This window comes from Colius striatus, chromosome 4 (genome assembly GCF_028858725.1).
Source record: "Colius striatus isolate bColStr4 chromosome 4, bColStr4.1.hap1, whole genome shotgun sequence".
In the NCBI taxonomy this organism is placed as follows: Eukaryota; Metazoa; Chordata; class Aves; order Coliiformes; family Coliidae; genus Colius; species Colius striatus.
In genome coordinates this window covers 26462074-26483168 of record NC_084762.1, presented here as the reverse complement: position 1 = coordinate 26483168, position 21095 = coordinate 26462074, and positions in this window count along the sequence as shown.

Sequence of the window (21095 nt, the reverse complement as noted above, 5' to 3'; positions counted from 1 at the left end):
AAGACCTGACAACAAATGGAGTAAGAAAACACAGGTGTTTTAATAAGAATAAAAAGGCAAAACAGATGGCAAGTAAATCTTTCATCCATTCATATGCTGAGAACTGCAGTTTCATGCAGCATGAGATGAATCCTTGATGGACTTCCCACAGCATGCTGTACAGATCCTGTTCATGGAGAGGTTTCTCCTTCCTCACATATCTTGGTGCCTTTTATTTTATCTAACAACCAGAGTCATGCATCTTGACTTGAGAGGCTGAATGTTATTATCACTTGATAACATCCACCAGCATGCAGCGCAAGCTGGTACAGAGCACTCCAGCAGATTCCCTTAGAACGTCTCCTTGTGCTGGCATACAGATTTCTCACGCTAGTTTCTCAGTAGCTACTCATGCTAATGTGTAGATGTCTCCCAAGGTATAAGGATGAATAAGAGCAGACATGGCCTATTCAATACCATGTCTGCAATGTTCACAGTGTAACCTGTAGTGGATGTTGTTTACCAGTTTTAAAAACAATATTTTTAACTAAAGCTGTGTTCAAATTGCATGAGGAGGAGAGACACAAATTCTAGAGAAAAGGAGGAAATTATATTTTTCCTGGATCATTTATAAGTGGACACTTATGAACTTGAAAAGTCATAGTTATGTATTTTTCCATGTCTACTGTGGTGAGTCTTGATATGAAAAATAATGTGTAATTGAAACAGTGCAGGGCTTATTCTTTGATCAAGTAGTTCCTTGGGAAAAAAAAAAAAAAAGTCAGAGACATAGTTCTCTGTTCCCAAATCTATTTTCTGTGATGATGTAATCAGTTTCATTTACTCATGCTGATTCTGAAATAGGAAAATAATTTGTTGGATGACTCTTGCTGTTGTCATCAATATTTAAATGTTTCTTGGAGTTTGTAAAAGAAGCTACTGTTTTGTACTTACAGGAAACTTTCCAATCCTTACTGAAAACTGTATAGGAGGTACTGTAGTTTCAACATGTGAAACCACAATTTGTTCCTGCCTTCTTTTTAGGAAGATACTGCAATCTGTAATCCAAACCCAATTACATTCTGCACCTGTACAGAGGGGAAAATTAATAAGGTGCAACACAGACAATAAAAGAGTTCAATACACTTTGGAAGGAGGATCATTTACCATAATCTCTCATAGATCACTGATTGTTAAACTTCAGTTATGTCTGTTTTGAGTCCAGCAGCTTGACTGAAACACATCTATCAGAACAGGATCCACCATTAACTTCCTTACTTTCATTAGCAATCACATATACATCTCCTGTAAGAGCAAGAAATAGTGTCTGAAATCACAATTTCCCTGCATTCTTGTGTTTTGGTGTGTGGTTTAATAAAAATGGCTTTGGCAATGGATCATTCTCCCCCCAAAACACCTCAATCTTGATTTTTACTTTTTAATGTTTATAAATTGTTCTCTATAAAAGATTATTTACAGTTGATTGTGTAGTGCTTTCATTGGTTGAGAGAAAGTTATTTTTATTCTTTCTGTTGCCTAATGCTTAAAAGCAACATAAGCCATACTTCTGCAGGTGTTGCAGGAAAGCATGAAAACACCTTTCTTCCAAGTGTTCAGTGAACACCTCTTATGTTTCGCTTTTGCCAACAAACTGTGTGCAGTTCTGTGGACTTTACTTTCACCTGAATCTGTCATGTTTCCAAGGCATTTTCAAAGTTTGTGATAGCACCCAGCATTTGAAATTCTATACTAATTTTCAGGAGTGATGTTATATTCCCCTACTGTCAACTATTCTGTTGGATAAACACAGACACTCTTTCATGAAAATATTACTTAGGCAGCAGTTTTCAAAATTCAATGAAACATTGGGCAGAGTAAATCATAGGAGGATCAGTTGAGGCTTAACTAAAATCTTAATCCGCTTTTGAGGTTTCGGCCAAGAACCAGTTAATTGAAAAGCATCTCAGTAAAGGAAGTTTCGTATATATATTTTGACCATTCACATTACTTTTATCAGTTCATATCATCTCTGTAACCGTCAAGAAGTACATGTGTGAAAATTTAATGTTTACATATTAGTTATGTTGGCTGTGTACTCTGTGGTAGATATTTTTGATCTTCAAAATGCCTCAAATGAGGTGCTATTAAGATCTTGCCTATGTGTGTTGTCTGAAATAGCTCGGTACTTCAGATAAAAATGTGCTTTAAAACCAAATTTTATTTAGGAAGTATCTTGCTATCATTTCTTGCTTACCCTCTCCAATTTTAACAAAACTCTGTTTGATATTTTCAGGGATACTTTTACAGGCTTCTACTTTGTTAAGATCATTAAACTCAAGGGGTCTGACTGACTTAGCAGTTAATTTAGCTTGGTCTTTCTGTCTTCTGTTTATAATTCTCTTTTTTCTTACAGATACGTGTGCTTTTCTGTCTTCTGTTTATAATTCTCTTCTTTCTTACAGATACGTGTGCTTTACTTGCATTTTTCAATTTGTGATTTATTTCCCTTTTCACTTTGACAATTATATTCATGTTTGTGAGCTTTCGGGATCATTCTCTTTTTAATGATCATGAATAATTGAATATACTCTGAGTTTTTCTGCTTTCCCATAACAAATTGTATGAGAAAAAAAATCTTGCTGGATTTATTTTGATCTAACACAGTTATATTTAAAGTAAAAATTGAGGAGCTTTTTGTATTTGTTCCTTTCTGTTTGTTCACTTATATACTTGTTTATCAAAGTGCACAAAAGTCTGGTTTTTAGATATTGCATGACAGTTGAAGCTGCATATAGCTGATCCCTCTTGTTTTTATATAGCTATGATATTAAATATCATTAAAATTTTGCACATAGGATTCAATACAGATTGTTTTTCCATAATATTTGATTTTTCACAAACTTATTATTGGTAATTTCAATGTTTTGATAACCATTATAAAATGAGAAAGTTCTGTATCTGTGAACACGTACAGATCCCAAAACCAAAATAAACATAGTGATTATGTTTGTTTTAAGCCAGTTCAATTCCTTTCATTGCAATAGGAAATTGTTTACTTTTCATGTTTGCAGATACACTGTGTTGAAGAGTTATCAGGAGAAATAACAGCAATGTCCCTGTCAGCTGGTGAGGTTAGTCCTCAGAGGCGACTGGAAAAAAATTAAGTGTTGTGACATGGTAGAATCTGAACTGTATTTTTTCTTCCTTTTTTTTTTTCCTTTTTGTATTTTTTCCCTCTACAGTTTTATTTAATACTTGTGTTTATAAACTTTTTCTAGTATCATGCAAAAGACTTTGCAGCTTTTTTCTGAAATTATGTATTTTAAAGACTCTGACAGTCTAGAGGGCACATTCTTTGCACCTTGCTTCCTTGATCTATCTGCTGAATAATGCCTTTATCTATGCAATTGCATTCTTTTCAGTTTTTTTAACATGCTTATACAGGACATTTATCTCTCATCTTCAAACTGCATGTAACAAGGTTGATAAGCATCAGAAAACTATCTGGTATAAAGATCAAAATTGTTCTCAATTTCGTAGAATTAAAAAAAACTAAACATTGGGAAAAACGTTTTAAAAAAAGTGGGATTATATGAAGACAATAAAGATTTGTTTCTTGAGGAGACATATCTTGGAATTCTAAAGTGATATCAATGTTTCAGGCTGTTTAGTTTTTTTTCCTTCTTTTTGTATTTTTGTCACACTGCACCTTACTTTCCCCTGGCATTGTCTTTGCACAGCTTCAGCATTTGAGCTGTGTCCTGGTCAACAAAGTTCAGTTAGGAATCTGATGTCAAATAAAGGCCTTGGCCACTTGTCCTCATAGAGGTAAAGTATAATTTAAAACAGACACAAGATAGCTAAACGTAATCCTTCCAGAGGAAAACTGTTGAGAATTTCAAACTAGCTGCAGAATTACTGACAGTGAGAACGTAACTCCTAGGGATTAAGAAAACTTAAGCTGCATAAGAAACAACATCCACAGAGCAATTTTATGACAGACAAGTACATTTTATAAGATATTACTCAACTAGTGTATTTTTGCATAATTCTTTTCAGTCATATTTCCTTTGAAATATGCACTGTAGTAGTAGTTAAGCAGTTTCTGTTGACTTGTTACTATTTATTGCAAAATCTGTTATGCAACTTAGTACAAAATTTTGAACCATTCTTGATCATGGGTATGTTAAGTCAGGCTCTTATAAGGAATTGAGCATAGTTGAGTTTTTCTACTGACATTTTGAATAAATACTGATCTTCCATGTTTTTGTCAGTAAGATTAGTCTCTGTGGGATGTTGCTAAATTTGTTCTTTGTTCTATGTAAAAAAATATTAAAATTAAGGAATAAATTATGCCAACTTCCTTATGCACAAGAGAAGAAGCATTGAGGTGACACAAATATTATCTGCACAGACATTTCCCCTGTGCAAAGAAAGGGACAAAAGCTGCAAGTGGGTTTGCCTCTGGAGGTAATGCCTCTGTGATTAATGTACTGGAGAAGAGGAAGAAGTTGCTGTGCAAGTGAGAATGCTAGAAAAACATCTCTGCAGACATCAAGGTCAGTGGAAAGGAGTGGCAGGATGTGCCCAGGCAGTGGATTAGAGACTCCCCTATGACCTGTGGTGCAGTCCATGGTGAGGCAAGTCATCTCTCTGCAGCCCATGGAGGACCACGGTGTAGCAGAGATCAACCTACAGCCCGTGGAAGACCTCATGTCAGAGTGGGTAGATGCCCAAGGGAAGCTATAACTCCATGGGAAGTCCGCATTGGAGCAAGCTCCTGGCAGGACCTGGAACCCATGGAGAAAGGAGCCCACACCTGACCAGATTTGCTGTCAGGAATTGTGACTCCATAGGGAACCCATATTGAAGTAGTTCATTCCTCAAGGACTGTTTTCCCTATGGATGAGATCCACTCTGGAGCAGTTTGTGAAGAACTGTAGTCTGTGGGAAGGGTCCACATTGGAGAAGTTCATGGAACACTATCTCCTGTAGGAGAGATCCCAGACTGTAGCAGTAGGAAGTTTGAGGAGGCCCCCTCCTGAGAAGAAGTGGTGGCAAAGACCATCTGTGATGAACTGACTATAACCCCCATTCCTCATCTCCCTACACTGCTGCAGGGAGATGGTAGAAAGATAGAAATTTGGGAAGAATGGAGAGGGGGTAGGGGGGGTGATATTTTAAGGTTCAATTTTTATTTCTTATTTCCCTACTCTATTTTGTTTGATTATCCCCAAGTTGAGTCTGTTTTGGCCATGACAGTGATTGCTGAGTGATCTCCCCGTCCTTATCTTGACTTGTGAACTCTTTGTTAAATTTCACTCTCTTCTGTCCAGTTTAGAAGGAGTGACAGAATGCCTTTGGTGGACACCTGGTGCCTAGCCAGGGTTAAACTACCACAAAGATTCAAAACATTGCTGCAACTGGTTGATTCCAGAGTTGTATTTTGTAAGCAGGATGGTTATTTTATTGCTAAAATCAATAGAAGACATATCTATGAAACTACTTGCTGTGGATGTCAATGATGGATAGTGGAAATGCACTATGCTGTGGAATAGCCTTGTTTTTCACTGTGTACATGAACACGGAATAGTCACAGTGTCTTAAATTTAACTTCCTACATTGGGATCCCATGGCAGGCATAGGATTTGGGACCTTTGCAGTCAATGAAGACAATCTTCTCCAAATGTAGCTTGAAGAATGTAAATTAGTTGCTTCATAAACTAACAACAAAACTATGGATGAGTAGTCTCTAGCTATGACAGAGTTATGTAGTTTTCTTCTGTGATAGTTTTACGGTGGCGTAGATAAGTATTACATTTTTATTTATTATCTACAGTAGAGAAATAAGAGAAGCTTGTGTTTTTACTTATACAGTCTTATATGCTTATACGGAGAAGTGCAATATTATTTTAGTAATGGTTACATTATTTGTAGCTGTTCCTGGACTTATGTTTTCTCTATATTATTCCAATATGTACATCAGAAAATATATATTTCTTATGCTAGGTCACTTTTTTGGTCTAAGAAGTTATTTATGATGAATATCTTTGAATATATTCTGTGCTTTAAATAGTTGTGTATAAGGAAAAATAAAAATAAAGTTTCCTCTGGGAAATGCTGCTATTATAAAAAACCTGATTTAGAAGCTATTTTTTCTCTGACATTACCCTTAGGCAGTATCAGTTGTATTTATTGATATTTGCATCTGGCATGTCTAAATCAGAAGCTGTATCAGAACTGAGGCAGGATATTTTAAAATATTTCAGATCCTAGTGAGCAAGCAGATTCTATTTTAAATTATCTCTACCACTGTCAACATTATTTCAGTGCTGGAGATCGCTTTATTTATTTTTGTACAATATCTGTACATTCTGCCCAGTACACATCAAAAATATTATTTGAACAAGGTCAAAAATAGCAAGATAAGAGGTTTAAAAAAAATCATTTCTGTTGGTTTTGACAAAATATATTTTCTGTATTTGTACTACAAGAAGCTGAGGGTCTTATCCTATTACTTTCACTTGAATCTTCTTTGTATCACATAAAATGAACATACTGTGTGTCAAGAGGCTTGTTCTCAACACTTGGTGGAATGGGAAGCAGATGATCATAGAATCATCTTGATTGAAGATGACTTTTAAGTATATAGCCTTTATTATGTTAGAATCATTTTGGTTGGAAAAGACCTTTAAGATCAAGTCGAGCCACTAACCTCACACTGCCAAGCCCATCACTAAACCATGTCCCTCAGCACCCCCTCTATGAGTCTTTTGAACATCTCTAGGGATGGTGACTCTACCACCTCCATGGGCAACCAGTTCTAATGCTTAATAACCCTCTTGTAAAAAACTTCTTCCTAATCTCCAATCTAAACCAACCATGGCACACCTTGAGCCCATTTCTTCTTATCCGAACACTTGAGAGACCAGCCCCCACCTCACTACAACCTTCCTTCTGGTAGATGGAGAGACTGATTGTGTCCCCTCAGCCTCCTCTTCTCCAAACTGAACAACCCCAGCTCTCATAGCTATAACTCGTAAGATTTTTTTCTCCAGACCTTTCACCAGCTTTGTTGCCCATCTCTGGACAAACTCCAGCACCTCAGTGGTTTTTTTTTTTGCAGTGAGGGGCCCAGAACTGAACAAAATACTTGAGGTTCAGCCTCACCAGAGTCGAGTACAGGGGGACAATCTACTTCCCTTGTTCTGCTGGTCACCCTATTTTTAATACAAGCCAGGATGTCATTAGCCTTCTTGGACACCTGGGCACACCACTGGATGATATTCAGATGGCTCGCAACCTCGAGGTCTGTTTCTGCCAGATAGCTTTTCAGCTACACTCTGCCTCAAGCCTGTAGTGTTGCCTGAAGTTGTTGTAGCCTAAGTGCAGGACCCAGAACTTGGCCTTAATGAACTTCACACAATTGTACTCAGCCTGTCCATGTCCCTCTGAAGAACCTTCCTGCCCTCAAGCAGGTCTACACACATGCCCAGCTTGGTGTCTTCTGTGAATTTACTGAGGGTGCACTCAATTCTTTCATCCAGATCATTGATAAAGATGCTAAACAAAACAGACAGCAGCATTGAGCCCTGGGGAACACCTCTGGTAACGATCTGTCAACTGGGTTTAACTCCATTCCCTACAAGGCCATCCAAATAATTTCCCATCCATCACAGAGTAGATCTATCCAAGCCATGGGCAGACAATTTCTCCAGGAGGATGCTGTGGGAGACTGTGTCAAAGGCCTTACTGAAGTCTAGGAAGTCCACATTCACAGGCTTTTACTCATCTAATAAGTGGGTCACTTTGTTGTAGAAGGAGATCAAGTGTGTCAAACACAATCTACCTTTTATGAAGCCATGATGACTGGGTCTGAGCCCTTGGTTGTCCTGTATGTGCCTCATGATGGCACTCAGAACAACCTGTTGCATAACTTTCCCTGGCACTGAGGTCAGACTGACAGGCCTGATAACAAATGGAAGGGCAGCATGTGTGTATGATGACATCTGTTTTATCTTCTGACAACAGCTATTTTTAAGGAAGTGTAGAAGCTCTTGTTAGTAAGAGGAGACAACATGGCTTTGGTGAAAGGAGTGTTTGCTTTTGTTTTCAATCAAACAAATGAAAGATTAATAAAAGACATCTTCTAGGCAAACAGGCTTATTCTGAACTTCTTAATAATGTGTTTTATAGCTACAAAAGGTGTTAAAAATGCTTAAAGACAAATAAAGGGCAAGCCTGTTTATCTGCATCTGCAGCTTTAGTTCTAGGGCTATGTGTAGTGGCCTGAATAAAGCTGGCTGTCTTAGAGGTAGACTTCTGCAGAGAGTGCCAGGAGAGATGTTACTGAGCACATTGAAAAAACTACTGGGAAGCTTATTGCTTAGCTTGGTGACTATCGTGTTTGCTACCACTGTTTGGAAAGCTTTTCTTTATTGAAGTTAAGTGCTCTGTATGCTGCTTTGTTTGGTAATAGTACGTTATGTTCTTCTGTCTGAATTCTCTGGATTGTCATCTTAAGTATCCAAAATGGTGTCAGCCATGAAAAGGGCCGAGGGGATAGAGTGCATGCTTAGCAAGTTTGCAAGCTGGGTGGAAAGATGGATCTGCTTGAGAGTAGGAAAGCTTTAGAGAGAGATCTAGATAGGCTGGTCCAAGGCCAAGGTCTGCATAGCTGGTCCAAGGCCACTGTCATGAGTTTCAATGAGACCAAGTTCCAGGTCCTGCACTTGGGCCACAACAACTCCCAGCAGTGCTACAGGCTTGGGGAGGAGTGGCTTGAAAGCTGCCGGACAGAGAGGGACCTGGGAATGTTGATTGACAGCAGCTGAACTTGAATCAGCAGTGTGCTCAGGCAAAGAAGAGTTCTAGAGCAGTGCTAGATTTTATTGCAAATACTGGAAGAGGATAAGAAGAGAAAGGAAAGAAAGGATGACAGGATTGAAAGGTTGAATTGGTTATATTGCTTTAAGAAAGGGTTGTACTCATGTTCTCATGTCAGGCTTTGTTGTTCTGTAAGCACAAAAGTTTCCAGTCAAAATATGGATTTCAAACTAAAAGTATTACAATGCTCCAAGTAAAATAACTCAGATTCAAATTAAATGGAAAAGTTTTTACCATTTTATCTTCAAGAGAAATTCCTTCTCATCAAATGTCTGCAGGTGCTCCAGTAGGTATCTGAGCTATCTTCTACGAACCATCTTCCTATTTACACACTTAAAGAGTGAGAAGCATGGAAAATAATCAGTGCTCTTCATGGAGTTTGTTTGCTGTGTGCTTTCCCCAGATGTTTCTCTGTGTGAGGAAAAAGTGGGTAGAGCTCAGTTTGGAAAGGAAAAGGATATAAAATGCTGCTTTGCTAGCTTACCTGGAAGATATTTAGAGGTTCCAGCTGTTGTAATGAATGGGAACCACTCATGATCCTACCTAAGAAATGGCTTAGCACCATTGTGCTGAGCCAACTTGGTTCTGTCTCTGTGAGATTGGATAAGTGTACCACATTCCTAGTTTAGAGGATAAGCTTCATCTTAATGTAAATGACATTCGTCCCCTCTAGGCAATAAACCTGCTAGAATAACAGTCAGACAGAGCCAACCTGTATTGCAAGAGGAAATGTTCATTGCAAGAATAAGGAGAAGCTTTCCTACATGTCTACAAAACTTCTGAACTTTCAGTATGAGAGAGGTCAGAAGTTGCTGAACTCATCACAGGCATTCAAACAAAAATAGGCAAGATGTACAGCTAGCTTCAGTAGACCTGTGGTGTGTGGGAAATGGAGTCATCTCACTTGTAGTAGCACTTGCGCTGTTGCCTATTCTCAATTATAGAAGCAGCATGGGTTTTCACCTGTGGGCAAATAATTGGAAATGGGGGGTTGATATCAACAGCATATCAGAAGGAGTTGTTAATCTTAATTTTTCAACACGTTATTTTTGAAATAACAGCAGAATTACACACAAAATTAAAAATTATTTATCTCTCTCCAAGGAAGACCAGAAGAGAAGATCCTTTCCTCTACCCCTAGAAAGCTGCTGTATATTATACTAGAAAGTGTTTATGTTCACAGACAGTACAGTCTGAGCACCAGGGAAATGTCAGTAAATAGCAAAAACAGTAATCAGTGAACTGCCTAAAAGAGTCCTCTCTCATTTATTCTGGATGTTTGAAGTTATTTTCATATGAAATAAATCTGTTTTAGTAGTGAAACCTTTATGCAATGCCTCAGACAATAGCTGTAACTGAAAAAACTTGTAGGCTGCTGGAAAAGATTCTGCTGTTTGTGTAGAGAATAAAAGACATACTTCAGTAAAATATTCAAGAAGTGACAGATATAGTTTATTACTGAGTTTTGTGAACACACAAAATAGATCCCTGCAGAGATGGAGAATGAGATGGAGGGAAATCCACAAAACTGATTATGCTGAAACTGGTGCAGCAAAGGCACGTTTGAGAAGACAAGGGGTAAGTACTTGAGAAAGTCTGTGTACTTGTACACTTGTGTGCTAAAACAGTGGAGACCTAATCTCCAGAGCTTTGGGTGACTGAAATCTTATCTGGTTTTGATTCTGTCATTGTGTCCCTAATCATATGTGAGAGAGGTATTTTGCAAGGGTGAAGTTGTTCTCATACGTTTATACAAATACTTGAACTCTCCAACCAAAAGTCAGAGCAGTTAAAGTTTTGCTATTAAGGGATTACATGTAATAAATGCATCATTAGGCTATACTTCCCTTTCTCAACATTCTTAGCATTATTAAAAATCAAGGGACAGAGCCTGTGCATTTATGCATGCTTAAGTGTGACAGCAAGTCATTTGGAAAGTCTGCTTTTCACTCTAAATGTTTTTCTACTACTGCATACAGTCCTATCCTCTCCTGTTCTTCCTCTGCATAGCTCACTGATGTTATTCTCTCATTCGCCATGCCCTTGATGAAAAAGAAGCACTTATGGTTAAAAAAGGAAATATTTCTTGTTTCATTAGGATCTCTTTAGTTTGCCCTATTAACTGGTTGAAGGGGACTTTCGTCCTTCATCTGACTCCATCTTCTCATTTCTCTTAAAGGCTTTTTCCTGTCACAACTAGTTTCTGCAGCCTTTAGCTTTAGAATTGGAGTCAGGCATATTGACATCTAGAGTGCCCTACTGCTCTCTGCCTTGTGAGACCTCTTTTATTCCACTGCAGTAAACCAGCCCATCTCCCAGAGTGCTAACAGGAAACTTGCCTTCATTTGGCCCTCTCTTGCCTTGCTTTCTTCTCAGTATAGTGTTTTATTATTTGATTAAATGTAATTCTTAATTGTTATGTGTTAAGTGAGATAAATTTTATATTTTGAAGAAAATGCAGAGATAAAGAATCTTCAAGCCTTTTACAGCACAAATGTATCAGATCTGTCTGACAGATGGTCTTGAAAACAATGTTTGAGGGAGGAAGAAGTACTCGTTGATGTAATGGTCAGTAATGATCTTCAGTGTTTTTTGTTTTGGTTTGGTTTGTTTTTGTTTTTTTTTTTTATCTCTACTACTAAGCCAGAACTGATTCAGGCTGATAACATACACATTGTTCTTTGCTTGGTGATCTGATAAATAAATTCATGACTAATTCCAGTGCTAGGTGAGGTCAGCCATGACTCTGTGCAGCCATGGCAAGCCTTGAAAAGCTCCAAGGATGGGGATTCCCAACCTGAGTGGTAGACACAGTAGATGCTGAGGTTTGCTGCCACTACAGTTACTGATACTAACTGTCATCTTTGAAACAAGATAGTACGACTCTGATTCACAAGCTTTTTCCTGGGAGGACCAAACTTGATGAAACTTCTGCAGTGTTTCATCTCCGTTGGTTTTAGGATATGTGTAATGGCTTCCCCTTTTTTAAAGTGCAGCTTTGTTTGCAGTTAATCAGTTACTCCTTACAATCCCTTTGATTGCTTTTATTATTATTGCTCAGTCACTTGACCTTCAAACAGTGTAATCACCCTTGTGAGTTTGAACTTCAACCAGTTCATCAGCATGTGTCTCACTAAACAAACACATGATTTCAGTCACCCAGTGAGCTCTGGGTAATCCTTGTGGTCAGCATCTGTGTCCTTGTAGTCAGCATCCCCATATCTTATGCAAATGAAATGAAAGTGCAGGAATTCAGTACTATACCTGACTTCTGCATTGCATCCAAATTGGAGAGGCTAAGAATTCCTACTACTGAAAACAAATGAACAAACAAAACATCAGTGCAGCTAAAGTAGACAAGAATTAAAACTAGTAAATTTGAGTGTAAAATTGGTAACAAGAAAAAACAAATGCAGCCAATCACCATAAACCCCTTTTCTCACTGCCATTAATAACATAAAGAGGAATTATTTTTTATCTAGAAGACCTAGACATGGACAAGGTTCATTGCACTATTGTAACAATATGCTACAGAACAAGGAAGTATTCCCTGACAACAGCAGTTACACATATACAGACAGACTGAAACCCTGAAACCAACCACTAGTGGGGATTTCAGTGAATTTCTAAAGACCCGTGCAGCACAGCAAATACGTTTCACACAGATAGTAAGCAGTAGTAAGTCTAACCCAAACCTCTGAGAACAACAAATCTCATATTAACTCCAAAAGACAGATTTTGGTGTTTTGACCTTTTTTGTAGAGCTGGCTGGTAGAAGTCAAACAAAGCTGTTTCAAGCAGTAGTAGAATTAACATCCATAGGTTTTCCATGGATTTGTCCCCATCCCCTAGTTTTTCTTTCTTGTCTTCACTGTAGCCTCCTACCTAACCTTTGGCTGTGGTTACAAACTAACCACATTGTGGTTGATGATGCTGACATTTGATTACAAAAAGATCTAATTTATACATTATTATTGAATAATCCACCCAGACACCTATTTTTTTTAATGAAACTTGTAAGAATGTAATGAATGTGTTTAAGACTTCTTTTCTGTCCCTTCTGTCCAAGAGTGCAGTGTGCAGTGCCTCACCATAAGGTCAATCTGAATGAAAAAATATCTTAAAAAGCTTCATATGAGCATCATGCTGAAGTATGCTCTAGTAGTCTAAAAGTATGGTACAAGGTCTTTGGGAAATGAAGGTGATTAGTGGTGCCACATTTTACAAGGTGTTAGTAACCTCACAAAAGTGCATCTACAGGCACTCAAAGCAAAAGTCAAAGGCAGAGCAGCAGCTGATTGCTAAAACGGAACAAGATTATCTCTTTAATTAATAGAAGACTGTAAACAGAGATAACTGAGAGCAAATCTGCCATCTAGCAAATTGATTTTTCATACATGTAGATTTGCATTAATATGTTGTTGGACAACAACAGTCTGGATTTTTACTAATATTTGAATTTTCTGTAGTAATCCTTAGTATGTATTTACTACTAAAAATGGAAGGAGCTGGGAGCAAGATAAACCAATCATTGCACACACTTACTGTTATCATAATCAAAAAAGTCAAAGTTTGCTCAAACCCCAGTGACCTCTTTATGTAATGTAGAATATTTGCAGTAGTTCATTAGATCTACTTGTTACAATTTGAAATACCCATAGTGTTTTTAACTTTTGAACACATTGTCTGCAATTCATTTCTTTCTGCAAACCTAAATCTGTAGTGAAAACCAAATAAAACAAATATAAAGAAAACTTGCATAAGGCATACTTTTCATATCTAATAGGAAAAATGAAGTAATAACTTTCACTTTAAAATAAACAAGTGACATAACCAGAGTCTGTGGTCTGATGTAACATTCTAGAAATGTGGTGTGTTTCTCAAGCTGTTTGAGTAACTGTAAGACAATTGGTAATTGCTACACATTTAAAAACAACAATATAATGCAAAAGATGATCAGACTTTAATGTAAAATGAATAGCAAACACTGATCACTAAAAAAATTCCTCCTTCACTTTGAGACTAGATCATGCAAACTCTCTTGGGCTTCATGACTAAAATATATATTCTTGTAGCAGAGGAAATCCAGAGTAACTTTCATTAAGTAATGGTTCATATATTCTTTGAAATTGCACAGACTGATTTCAAGCAAATGAAAAAATCCCAATGCTTGCCTCAACCCTCCCCAACTAAAGTGCTTTTCGTTAAGGAGTCATATATAAGCCAGGGCTTTGTTTTCAAAATTTTAATTCACACTGTTATGTTTATGTAACATAAAGTTTATTCAACTCATCCATTATCTGAATAATACCCTGCATTTCACCGTGGATGTGAGTAAGGCTGCCTAGAACAATTTCAAATTGTGGCTTGCTTATAATGTTGCTTTTTTGGCTTCTTTGTTCTATTCTTTAATTCTTCTAAATGTATCTTGTTCTGATTTCCTGGACTTAGTTTTTGTTTCTCTGTTTTCTATTGTTACAATGCAGGCATTTTGTACTATCTTTTTGAAGTATAGTATTACAATAATTGACTCAATTGTAAGTCTTTCAGTACTTGCTTTTGATATGATGTACAAAATTATTTCCCTTTTGAAATTCAGTAAGTTAAAACTCTACAGAGCTTAATAAAACATTGATGAAAAAATGTTTTATCAGACTAGCAATATTTTCTACCATCTTCAGTTTTGAAACAGGTGATAAATCAGTAAATATAACTCTTGTATTTCCTAAATATCTTTGTGAAACACAAAGGATAAATACAAGCTCTATCCAGTTGAAATAGTGGTTACTTATTAATGATTATTCCTTGTATAAACAAATGTGACCAATATAAATTTTCGAGTTTTATTCTTTTAAATTGGAACATGTATTTCATGTCCTTTAAAAAAATGCCATAATGTTTGTATTGGACTCACTGCTTGCTCATTTTGGTCTGTTACTATTGCTATTCTCTTTCTTTCCCCCTACTTTTTTTCCCCCCCTTTTTTTTTTCCTTCCCTTCTTTTTTTCCTTCACCTCTTTTTAAACTTCACCTCCATTTTCCTTCTCTTCTTTTTCATGGTTTTCTTGGTTTCCCTTGTTTCCTTCCTTTTCCCATAACTATTCAGTTCCTGGATTAAAAAAAACCAAAACAATGATACACCCTAGTGGAAAATGGATTATGAGATGGCATATCTGAAGAGAGTGCAGAATTTCATTTGGTTTTCTGATATGTAAGAGACTTTTCCTTTCTTTACATAACAAAAATGTGCAGAAGTCTCACAAAATCGTGAAGGGGAATAATGAAATGGAGGGCTCAATAAAAAGACGTTACTAAAAGAAAGGTGATTTATATGATTTGATTGATTTTTTTGAGAGTTAGTATGACCTTACCAGCTAGCATTTTTGAAAATAAAATATTATTTCTAGCATATTGTTTCTTCTTCCTGAGATGTTTTCTTTTGTGTTTTATCACCATTCAATTAATGCAAATATTTTGCATAAAAAAAGTAATCTCTAAGTTAAAAAAAGAAAAATAAAGAGGAAAAGTAGTGAAGAATAGGGCAGAAGGAGAATATTTCAATTTCAAGGTAGTATAAAATCTGTAATTTGGCAGTTTCTTAAGTTGGCTGGAAAAACTGTTCTCCACCAGCTCAACTCTTTTCCTCCTTTTTTTTTTTTCCTCTTGTCTTTTTATAAAATAAAACGGAATCTTACATTGTCTGTAAATCCAAGCTGCTATTCAGCTACATTTGACAAAACAGTAGGTCCACTCTTTGGCATAGGAGGAGATAACTTTTCCATTGCCAAAGGAGAGATTCTTACTTTCAGTTTTAATCCTCTATAATCCCCCTACCACCTCCATGAAAAAGTGCACAGAATAATTTAGATACTTTTCCAGGCTCAGAAGGGCTGAAGGTGGATTTGAGATTTAATTTAATTTCATTTTTCCTCATAACTTTGTTCTGAAAGCATGAATGATAATTGAGTTGAGTGAGCCTGCTCAGTACTGCACCATGAGTGTGGAAAGGCAGTCCCTTCTATGGAAGATAAATGGCTAAAAAACTGTAGACTATGGAACTTAGATTTAAGGCTGATGATTTTTGGACATGATTAGCAATACCTCAATTTTGATCTATCAAGCTACCAATTGCACCAGTAATTGAATGGAAGTAAAGTTATACCAAAAGCATGTCCAAGGTGTGTTGAAGTCTTTATGAAAACTACTTCTGGCATAGTTATCCTTTCCCTAGCCAAAGTTAGAAGATAAGTAACAGCTAATCATCCACTTTGTCAGGTTTGTGGGTTTTTCTTAAGATTTTATCTTGGATTACCTATTAGGTGTATTATGGATAGTCACCTACCTGTAGAAAGTGGAATAGCTTGATGGCTGATATGGAAAGGCACACCAAGAACAAAGAAATGGAATGGTCACGAGATACTCAAAGGTGGAGTGAGTTTGCAGAAGAGATAACTCAATATTAATCAGTATACATATGGAAAATGAAGATGAGAAGATAGTTTGGAGAGCATTATTCTATGAGCCCGTGAGTGAGTCAGGTGTGACTGGAAGATAGCCTTTGATGTCAGTGTTTTAAATGAACTGTAAGGAAAAGAAAATTCAAGCAGATTGAGAGGAAGTTAATACAGATGGGATTAGTCTTGAACCACCTTCTATCAAGAAGTTGAACATGTAGCTTTGTATGGTTTGCCTGGACTCCCTCAGTGTGCAATAAAACTCTGGAACAATTAATCCTATATTTTTTAAACACCCATCTTAAAAGGAAGCCAGGTTTTTTTTTTGGAGATTCATATTTCTCCATTTTCATGAAGAAGGATGCCTTAAGTGATGGTCTCAAAAGAACTTCTTAGCCTGTAGACAGCTGTAGCTAAGAGTTTCTCATCCAGAAGAAGGGTTAAGGACTGTAGTAATGCCAAAAAAACACAGAGACAGGGGAATATTGGTGAGATTACTGACTTGGCCAGAAAGTTGAGTTCAGTCGTCACCAGCTGATGCTTGCCTGTAGATGCAAGTATCTGACCTTCTAGCCACAAAATGATCAAGTTTAAACCATAATTCCAAAGACAGAACCAATTATTATACAGCCTGGAGCATGTGGCATTCTCTAGAGGCTTCCCAGCTTCTGATAGGATTAGGCATCCTTGCTTCAGTTAATCTGAAGAGTCCATTTCTGCATTCAATAACTGGTCTTTATCCATTTTTAAGTAGCTAAGATCTCACCACTATTTCTGACAGCTGTTCCAAGGGAAATAACGATCTATTTATTGATTTCTTGCAAATCACCTGACTCTAAGATTCTCTTTCAAAACAAATCATTAGAGGCCATAGAAATCATAAATAATACACAGAGTGTTCATGCAATTCTGTTGAATAATTACTATGAAGAATAAAAATAGAATTTTGCCTAAAACTAGAGAAATATGTGTAATTAAGTTTTCCATATACTTAATTTTCTCTACTGTTACTTAAAATGTTTGTCTTTTAGAGAGGATTTAATTCCCTGGGCCTTTTGAAGTCTTTTTAATTTTCTATCCTGAAGCTTAAAACATTCCCTTCATCATGCCTTTTCTTCCCTTCAAAAGAAATGGAAATTATTCTTTCCTAATTTTAGGATTTATTTTTTTTTAAAATGTCACTACCATGTCACATAACAGAAGATCAGACTATGCTGTATTAAATTTGTATTCAATGCACGTAGTTAATGAGAACACATCCAGAAACTCCTCAAAAAATCTGCAAGTCTGGAATTAATTTTTTTGTTTTGGGAGAAAAATTCCTACTGTAGCACAGTTTAAAAATCTACCTGCCTTTCTGTGCAGAGACAAGAATTGTATTTATTCTGAGAGTTTTATTCAGGACGTTCCGGAAGAAACACATGGAGAAAGGAATGAGGCTTCACTAAGCCTTCATTTTCAGTTGTCACCTGGGATGACTGTTTATGCATAACAAATTTATATCCTCATTCTCATCTTGAGCTTTTCCATTTTTTGAGCAGACTTTCCCAGTCCTTTCTCTTGTAATCAGTGCCTAGCCCACTCTCTCAAGGATGCTTCCCCAAGTAAAGATAAAAAAGATATTTAAAAAATTGCTGTATGCTCTTGACATTAGGAATCTTGACCTCCAGTTTTCAGATCCTCTAGGGCTTTCCCTCTAAATTCATTACCTTCTGTACCATTGGAAAGCTTTATCCCATCAGTGACTTCTACTTGCAAATATATTATCTCATGACTAAGCTAATGACAATTGAATTAAGTCTAGTTGAAGTTAGTAGGAATTCTCATGCACATGGCAAATGCTAAAGGGTAGATAATTTTGTGTTTGCAAACAAGGACTACAAATCAAAAGCAAATGTTTGTCAAAAGTGCTTGAGAATTTGTTCTGGTTTTATATTAAATGTTTGGTCTTTAACGTGAAACAGAGCCAACAAATTAAAGAATTTAAAAGAACATATAATGAATATTTGAAGTAGCACTTGCCAATAGATATAAACATGTATTTTTAAAGTGACACACTAATTTTCAAGAATCTAGAAGATTCAACACTGAGACATAATGAATCTAAAATATTGATTTAAAGCTGTTTCCAGTTCAAATATAAATCAATGTTCTTTGAGCCAATTTGTATGAAAGCTTTTGAGGAAAACATTTTGTGTATGTTCATTGCTGAATTTTTCTAAATGAGTAAAATGTCTTGTTTATATCTTATCTATACTTCTAATATTATCCTACTACGTATATTAGGAAGCTAACCTTTGAAGACTACTGAGTTTTAAAGCATTTCAAGACTATTGGTTATTTTAACATCAGAAAATAGTTAATGAAATATAAATCATTCATTCTATATTCTTTCATCAAAATTCTCTTAAAAGCAATGTTTTCTTCACAATATTAGGAAGAAAAGCATACTCACAGACTCTACAGGAAATAATTGTGCAATACTTTGAATTTTTTAAACAGTAAATACAAATGATTTTGCTTCAGAGAACATTTTATTGGGTCCATTTTACTGTCAGAAGAATTAGAAATTAAGTATTGTTTTGACGTAAAGACCTAAGGCTCCACAGATCTTCCCTTGTTTCCTTTATCCAGCTGAGTACATGGATTTTTGCTTTTTTTGTTAACTGTTTGTACCTTGTTTCTGGTATTTGATGTTATCTGGTAAGGTAAGTCCTGATTTTGTGGTTGCTGTTTTAAGAAAATGCAGAACTTCGTAAGTTTAAGTTTGAAGTTTCTTGCTAGGTCTTAAGACTTGTCTGTTTTTCTGAACTTGTGTTTAAACTTAGCTCTTTAAAACACAGCTTTCCACCTCATTGGAAATGTGCCTGGACATCCAAATAAAAAACTACAAACCTAAAAAATCCCCAAAGAAAACAAAACTCAATATATGTTCAAAAACCCCACTAATGTAGAATCAGTATACCAGTCCACTTGTTCAGCCAGGATAATTAGCATTGCTATGTAAGATGAAAATTTCCTGTATATAATTCCAGAGCACAATTTGTTTAGATCTGGCTCTGTTTCACAGGTAGGAGTAGCTCAGCCTCTGTGGTACATGGGCTGGCACGTTGAGATTCTATACTGAGACAGGGAGAATGTGTTTGTAGGAGCTTTCTAAAGTACTTATACTGCAAAACAGATCTTGTGTCAGCTCATCTAGAACACTGGCTGCTTATGAAGCAAGAAAGTCTTCAGTCAATCCGTCTAGTTAATTAAATGAACTATTTTATTAATAGCTAAGAGTGAAACTCAAGTAATAAAAAGTAATAAAACACCAGTTGGAGAAATTGTTTGCTATATGGGGAACTTTTCAAAGTTCATCTAATTTGAATATTTAAGCAGAAATCGGAGGTGACAGTTGTAGATTTGATTAAGGAGTGGAATGAATAGGAGATAGTTTGAAACATATAGAGAAAGCTCAGGTCATGCATTGCAGGTTTTTGCTGCAGTATATGGGCACTTTCTGCATTTTTTATTAATATTCTGAAATGAAGCAGTAGTAGAAAATTAACAAGTAAGAAATAAAGCATAAAATAGAACAATGTAAAAATTATTAAAACCAGTGTTTACTAGGTATCAGTATTGTATAAGTATGTACATTTGTGCATACAGACACACATATTTGTGTTACATATGTATAAAAGAATCTGAGAACCATAGAAATGTAAATGGTTACCAATGACTGTTTCATAAAACTCCAGTTCTGTTAAGAGCATTGTGTGTGTATGAAGTTGCATGGAGTGTTTGGTTGTATGATCAATGTAATACTGAAAAAAAATTATAAATTTGCTTTTACAGTAGCAGTAGACTGTCAAGGTGCCACAGAATCTGCCACTACCTGGTTAAACACTGCAGATTCCAAACAGCAGATCAGATGTGGCAAAACTCCCCCTGTTATTTCAGTGTTTCTCAGCATCTCTTCTTTTTTTAGTATTAAATCATGGTTTAAATGTACATGCATTTATGTTGTTAAATAATTCAAATAAAAAAATATACTTAGACTCTCTTAGAAATCTACTGATGGCAATGAAATTAATGTTAACTTCAGTAAACATTTGGGCCATGCTTTACATTAAGAAACACTAAAAATTAAGTCTGAGTCAGCTCATATTTATTGAACTAATTCCTAATGCTGTTACTGGTTCATTGAGAAATACAGTTTTGCTCAAGATATTTCCCCAGGAATTTTCAATCTTGGTTTAGAATCCTGTAATTTCATCCCACTTTTCCACTCCTCCGCCTCAAAAAAAAAAAGTTCAAAAATCAGACTCTACATTCATGACCACAATCTGTTAAATTTTACTATGTATCTCACTGGCATGTAATTTCCAACATTTAATCTAATAATTGTAGTTTCATTTGAAGTTTAGAAGGAAAATATTTTTATCAGCATCAAATCATAGAATCATAGAATGGTAGAGGTTGGAAGAGGCTGCCTGGCAAGTAGGCTTTAAAGACATACCTACAGATGATCTGTTTACTGTGGCTTGGCACTAGAAAAGTAGAAGCAGTTTCCATATCAGCAGTGGTGCAAATTCTTTTTAACTATTTGAATTTCTTGACAAAAGATTTGTGGCAGACAAGTTTCAATGCATGGAAGATCTACAGGAATGCCTTGGCTACTAGACTAGGTAACTGTGCAGGGTTATGTGAACAATCAAGAGTTGGTACAAACCATTATTCATATAGGCCAGATTTAGTCATCCATGCAGTACTTCAGATCATTTTGTATCC